General features: G+C 46.7%; 1 long non-coding RNA gene across 1 annotated transcript; it reads left to right on the top strand.

Annotated features, from left to right (window-relative positions):
* Positions 1–525: 525 nt before the first annotated feature.
* LOC310698652 lies at positions 526–3420 on the top strand. The gene is made up of 4 exons (XR_014521661.1): positions 526–670; positions 888–947; positions 1020–1077; positions 3233–3420. It is a non-coding gene; the product is annotated as an uncharacterized lncRNA (long non-coding RNA).
* The last annotated feature ends 3986 nt before the right edge of the window (positions 3421–7406 follow it).

The following is a 7406-nucleotide window of genomic DNA, read 5'->3' as shown; positions in this document are numbered from 1 at the left end:
ACCTTGCAACCAACAAGTCATTGGGTGTGAAAAGGAGCACAGGAAATGACGGTAGGTGGATATGAAGTCTGCTTCAAGCAGAGTGAAGAATAAATACAGAAAATAGAAAGCTTTTCTTTTAAAAGGCAACTGGAGAAGCCATTTCATAAAAAGAAGAATGGGGTTTCTGTTGTCAAAGTTGTCATTTGTTTGTTTGTTTTCTATACATAAAATATCAAATACACAAAATCAAAACAATAACAGCCCAATAACCCCCCCCCCAAGAGAGCCAGCATTTTAAAAAGGGTATAGGATGTAGATCAGGTCAGGCAAAGGCCTTGTTTAAAAAGGGACGTTTTTGCCTGGTGCCTAAAGTATATAGTGAAGGCGCCAGGCAAACTTCACTGAGGAGAGCATTCCACAGGTGGGGAGCCACTGCAGAGAAGCCCCTTCTCATGTTGCCACCCTCTAGACACAGGCCTTTTCCTGTGCCATCACCACACAATAAGGTACATCTTTTGGTGGGACAGGCATCCTTGCTTTGTTTTTACAGACCTCACAGAGCTACCTGTGCCTGAAGCAGATCTGCTCAACTGACAAGTAAGAGGCAGCGTCAGAGCTCTTGATATATCAAGTGAACATCTGCAGCATAGGATTGAGAGATATCTGCATCTTGACTGCACTGCTTTAGGTAACCTGCTGTTTTTGCTCCTCTGTGTCTGGAGGGGAGGGCTGCTGAAGACCCTAGTCTCTTCCAGGTGCACCCCAGTGACACAAGAAATGGAATTTTGCAAACCTTCAGGAAACTTAACGGCAAGTGAACTTCACACTCCACAATTCAGTGATCTTTTTCAGTACAATCCTTTTATGCTGGCCTCTCCATTTCCGTTTGCTTGATCTCTTCACAGTTCTGTCCAAGAGCCCACCACACTCAGGGGAAGCCAGCTCCTCCTGCAGAAGTCAGGCTGGTAAGAACATTTCTCTGGAATTAGCGGGAATAGGCTGGGGACAAGCTAATGAGTCCAGATTGCTTTTCACAGACCAGCAGAAGGAACTTCCAGGCCCATGAATTCACACTTCAGAGGGACAAACAAAAAGGTGAGTTTTAAGACTGGAACCAGCCTCTCTCTCTGTTCTGCCCTGCAAATTAATGGCAGTCAAAATGGCACTCTGTGACTTAAACACATCTAGGTGAATATCCCTAGCTTGGCAAGGGATAAAACTTTGATTGTGTTCTGTCTGCAACTTCATAACTCTTAAGGGTTTTCTTTTTCCTGAGAGAACATTCAATATTCAGAGTGTTCGCTCAGGTTTTGCTTTTCATCTTGTTGCATTGCCAAAAAAAGAAAAAGAAAAAAAAGCAAAAGGCGCTGGTGGTTGGCACTCCTGGTTTCCAGGACGGGGTTCAAGTCCCTGCGGTGCCCTTGCTTACTTCCAATGCAACCTCTCTCTCTATCTCTTTATCTATCTCTCCCCCCCAAAAAACTAAATCAAGCAAGGTGCTCCCCTGATATATCACTGGTGTGTGTCTAAGACAAGGTGGATTACATGGGTGCTTCTCATCCTAGCACTCCCAGCCACAGGGAACAAAATACTTACCTTTTATATATATATAAAGACTGTCTCTTAATTTACATTGTTTGTTTAGGAAGTAACCTAAATATACAAACAAATGGATCCTATTTAGATTATGCAGAATGTGGAAAAAGCCGGGATGAAAGAGAAATGGCATCACGTTCACTCATCAGCAGAAGAAGAGCAGCAAATATAAGATGCTCAGGAGTCCTGTTTTACAGAAGACAGTTGTCAGTTTTCAGGGCTATCAGAGGCTTAAGATGTGGACAGGTGACAGTTCTCTGTATGAAGGTGTCCTCTATTTGAATGGCTATGCATTTCAGGTCTGGTAGATACAGAAGGAAGAGCAGGGGCGCTGAAGTTGCCCATCAACAGATATCACCTTGGCAGCAGACTAAGCACAAACACACAGGCCACAGTCTTCCCCACTACAGTGAGATGTATAATATTCCCATGTAGAATGATAGGGCAACCTAACACTTCAACCATACTCAAGGTAATATCATATATCCAGCTAAGTCATATATGGAATCACTGAAATTAATGGGTCTAGTGACTATGACTTAGTAGGATATAAACTACTTTTTAAATGTCCATCTACACACAGCGTATACAAATCGGTGCCCATTCCTTTGGCCAAGTGTCAGGCCACTCTAAACAAAGATGTGTCCAATTTCTGCAATTGAGAGTATCTAGGTATACAATATTGCATGTTCAGTCAGGCCCTTTTGTTTTCTCCTGATCGTGAGGAATGCGGTTTGACCCTAAGTAAGTTTACTTCGAAGGAAGTCCGAGTGCTTCCAAAGACTTACTCCCTAGTAAGTGCACGTTGGGGTAGGGTTATAGCTCCGTTTCAGAGTGCATGCTCTGTATGCAGGAGGTTGGGTCCCAGGCATTTCCACATAAGGCTGCTAGGAAACATCCTTACAGAGCCACTGCAAGTCAGCGATACCCAGGCATTAGAAGAACTATTCAACCAGATCTTCAGGAGGTCCAGAATTGCATTTTGCAACATTTTCCACATTAGTTTGCGGAAATTTCTTTCTTACTTCGGGGCGGTATGTTGCTGAAAGGGAACGGCACACCTTCCCCTGCAGTGAGATTTTCAAATTCCAGTTATCTGGAACATGCACATTTTTGCTAGTTATCTGAGGAAACATTTTATAGTAAACTGGAAGAGGAAGTGTGAGTTACTGGTGCCCCCACATCCCCCAATGTGTACATATATTATATATATTGGGGAATGGAGCACCAATGATTCACACTTCCTCTTCCAATATTTATTTTAGTGCGTGTAATTCCCCTCTTTGAGAAAGTTCCAATATTACTGAATTAGAATGAAGTGCATGTGACACAAAATGTGACACTCATTTGATACCAATATTCTGGGCCTGGTTACATGACACAGAAGCAGTGGGGGTGCAGGGGGGGGCGGCCGCACCGGGCGCAACATCGGGGGGGGGCGCGCTCGCAGCTCTCTGCCCCTGCCTGGCTCACTCACTCTAGGGGGCGCAAATTACTTGCCTTGCCCCGGGTGCTGACAACCCACGCTACGCCACTGCACAGAAGTGCTCTGGCCTGGCCAGAGACCAACTTGGAAATTTATACATGGTTCTACAAACCATCGTGTTCACCATAAATCTACAGCAGTACTCTTAAACCTCTCTTTTTTTTACAGCTTTCTCAGAAAATCAAGCATGTGTGAAAGGTCACAGCCACGCCATACATGCGAAGCACATTTAAAGCACACGGTCACACACCCAGAATCGTAGGAACTACAGTTTACCCCTCAGTTTCTGCCGACAGCTTGTAAAGACTTTTCCTTTCCCTGACCCATAAAATTGGACCTAGTCCTTTGTGCTTGAATCTCTTCCATTTTTATCTGCTCTTACATATTTTTATGCTGTTGTTTTATGGAATGCCAAGTGATATTGTTTTGGTAAAATATGCAGGGATATCTGATATGTAAAATGAACCATGGAAAGAGAAGTCAAAGATATCTTAAGGATGTAAAAGTGAGTGCTTTAAATGGTAAAACAGAAAAGTCAATAAAAATTATATACCCCCCAATGGTTTTAAAAGAAACGACACGAGAAGACTCGGGTCTAGTGAGCTGCATCCCCTAGGATCCTCGTTTATTAAACCCAAGACAGTATGTACAAAGTTATTCAAAGGAGCGGTTGTTTTCTTTTGCACCTTTCCCTTTCCAATTTCCCGCCCCGGGAGGGAACCGGGCAACGCCGCCTCCCGAAGCCGAGAGCGGGGCAGGGCCTGGCCAGAGGAGGCGGGCGTCTTTCTCCGGGAGGGCGGCCGCAAAGGCCACGAGGAGGGTTAGGCCCGCCCGGCAGGCAAGGAGCCGAAGCCGGGGACCACGCCGCGGTCTCTCCGCCGACGCTCCGCGGCCAAGGCTCCATCCTCGCCACCGTCCCGGGGAGTCTCTCGGAGGGCAGGGCAGCCGAGTCAGGCGTCCAGAGGGCGAGGGGGAAGCAGGGGCGTCCCTTGCTGTGGGAGTGGGGCACTTTCCCCGCCACGCGCGGAGGGCGGCTCGAGCTGCACCTGTTGGAGTCCCGCCTGCCGCGCGGACCAGGAACGAGGCGGGCGGAGAGACACAACCCCGGGGCTGCCCTTTCGCATGGAAGGGGCGAGGTTTCTGCAGCAGCGCCTCTTCCTTTTGGAAGATGAAGCAGCGTGGCTGGATTAGAACCTCAGGAGACACAAGGATAGCTACCGGTAGTTGTTCCAGCCTCTCCCTGTGTGCAGCAAAAATGGCAGAGGTCTGTCATCCGGAGGTGGCTGAGCAACCCATCTTTACTTGGTTACCCCTGGGGAGAGGAAGTTCAGTCTGCAGCAAACTTCTGTCCTCCTGCCCAAGGAGCAGGAAATAAACGCCTCAATGGATTCTAGTGATGCACCGGCACACTTGCAAATCCTCACACCCACAAAGTCTCCGAGTCCCACCTCCTTGCCAGTGGCGTAGCGTGGGGGGTGCAGGGGGGGCCGGCCGCACCAGGCGCAACATCTGGGGGTTAGGGGGCGCAAATCCACGGGTTAGGGGGCGCAAATTACTTGCCCCGGGTGCTGACAACCCACGCTAGGCCACTGATCCTTGCTTCCCCTTGAGTCATGGCGTGATTGCTTTTCATATCGCTTGAAAAATGCACAGAGCTTAAAGAGGAAATTGGGAGAGTGATCCTCGCTCCCGTTAGGTTTAGGATTAAGGCTGTGTGCGCACTCTCACTCCCGTTGACTTTGAATGCAGTGCACAGAGTACGGTAAATGTGCAGATAGGTTGCTTTTCTCAATCTGGACCTAAGCTTGGGGGGGGGGTTGGGGGGAGGGGATGTCATCAAAGTACAGCATTTCACAAGACGGTATACAAGATAGATATGGATTGTGGCTAATGTGGTTGGAATGCACTGGGTGCAGAATAAGTAGGAGTGTATACACCCAGTCTAACGGCTATCATTTTTACCTAGATCCTTTGGGATAGCAAGATTTGTGATGGGGGGGGCAGAGGAGTGACTATAAGAAGCAGCACCCACGACCCACACGGATAACCGCTATTGTGCCCACAGGCCTGGAAAGGTTTGAACCTCTAGAAAAGATTGTTCTGTTTGTGGAATAGGTAAAGGGACCCCTGGCCATTAGGTCCAGTCGTGGCCGACTCTGGGGTTGCGGCGCTCATCTCGCTTTATTGGCCAAGGGAGCCGGCGTACAGCTTCTGGGTCATGTGGCCAGCATGACTAAGCCGCTTCTGGCGAACCAGAGCAGCGCACAGAAACACCATTTACCTTCCCGCCGGAGCGGTACCTATTTATATACTTGCACTTTGATGTGCTTTCAACCTGCTAGGTTGGCAGGAGCAGGGACCGAGCAACGGGAGGTCACCCCGTTGTGGGGATTTGAACCGCTGACCTTCTGATTCGCAAGTCCTAGGCTCTGGTTTAACCCACAGCGCCACCCACGTCCCTTTTGTTTGTGGAATACACCAGTTCTAATTCAGCAGTGTCAAAAATGTAGAAGATGGGGAAAGCTCCAACTATCACCCAGATAAGGACACTTTTAATTGATCAGCTAATTAGTTACAGTGGTACCTCAGGTTACATACGCTTCAGGTTACATGCACTTCAGGTTACAGACTCCGCTAACCCAGAAATAGTGCTTCGAGTTAAGAACTTTGCTTCAGGATGAGAACAGAAATCGTGCTCTGGCGGTGCGTCGGCAGCAGGAGGCCCCATTAGCTAAAGTGGTGCTTCAGGTTAAGAGCAGTTTCAGGTTAAGTACGGACCTCCGGAATGAATTAAGTACTTAACCCTAGGTACTGCTAGGTTGGCAGGAGCAGGGACCGAGCAACGGGAGCTCACCCCATCGCGGGGATTCGAACCGCAGACCTTCTGATCAGCAAGTCCTAGGCTCTGTGGTTTAACCCACAGCGCCACTCGCGTCTCCTTAAGACTTTTAGGCTGGGTTTATTTCCTGAACTTTTAGGCAGTTTGTTTGTTTAAAGAAGGTCCAAATTTGTTTACTAGACTTAGATCAGGGGTCAGCAAACTTTTTTCAGCAGGGGGCCGATCCTCTATCCCTCAGACCTTTGGGGGGGGGCGTACTATATTTTGAAAGGAAAAAAATGAACGAATTCCTATGCCCCACAAATAACCCAGAGATGCGTTTTAAATAAAATGACACATTCTACTCATGTAAAAACACACTGATTCCTGGACTGTCTGTGGGCCAGCTTTAGAAGGCGATGGGCTGGATCCGGCCCCCGGGCCTTAGTTTGCCTACCCATGAGTTAGATCTACAGCAGGCATGGGAAATCTGTAGCCCTTGCAATGTAGTTATGATTCCTGTTCCCATCATCTCTAGCCTTTGGCACCACTGGCTGGGGCTGGGAGCTAGAGTCAAACATTACCTGGAGGGCCACAGATGTTCCCACGTCTTGTTTCAAACAAATGCACTGCTTGTTCTCCTGTCCCTGTTCTCCCTTTCCCCATCCCTGATTCTTTCCCAGCTGAAAAACCTGCTATCCCATCAGCCCCAGCCAGAATGGCCAGTGAGCCAAGGATGAAGAGAATTGAAGTCCATCATCATCTGGAGGGTCACAGATTTCTCACCTCTGAAAACGGAACCTTCTGAGAACTGTCCCTGACAACTCTTTTTCTCAATTACTCCTTAATACAGTGGTTTCTTAAACTTTTTCCTTTGGCCCACACTTTCAGAATAAAAATTTGCTTGCGCAAAGTTTTTATTGATAATACATTGGAAATACAACCAGGATTGTACTCAGTATTACTTGGAGCTCTGGCTCTCATTCTGAAGAGAGACCCATCCATATTCTGTGAATATCTATCTATCTATCTATCTATCTATCTATCTATCTATCTATCTATACAGTATATATATTCTTTGTTATCAAAATACACTGAAATGTTTAAATGTTTCTTTGATTGAACCTTCCTGCTATACTTGCCATCCTCACGCTTTGAGGACCACTGCCTTAACAGTTCTCAAAATTATGGAATAGTTGGAGCTCCATAACTGCATGCATTAACTGATTGCAAATATAGGAGAGCATATATTTATTGAATATATGGGAAATAATTGTGTACAGCTGAAAACGCTGGCAGAGTTAAGATAAATCCAACAGTGTAAATAAGGTTTGATGGCTGCAATAATGAAATACTGATTGGTATAGTTTTTGTAGAATATGCAGGGATTTATGATATGTAAAATGAACAATGGAAAGACAAGAAGGGAGGTCATTGCTATCTTAAGGATGTAAAAGGAGTTTTTTAAATTGTAAAACAAAATTTAATAAACATTATGTGTGTATACACAGAGAGTGAGAAAAC

Source organism: Podarcis liolepis (genome assembly GCF_965112155.1).
Source record: "Podarcis liolepis genome assembly, chromosome: Z".
Lineage (NCBI taxonomy): Eukaryota > Metazoa > Chordata > Lepidosauria > Squamata > Lacertidae > Podarcis > Podarcis liolepis.
The sequence above is the reverse complement of the archived record's forward strand: the minus strand, read 5'-3'. Positions and strand labels throughout refer to the sequence as shown.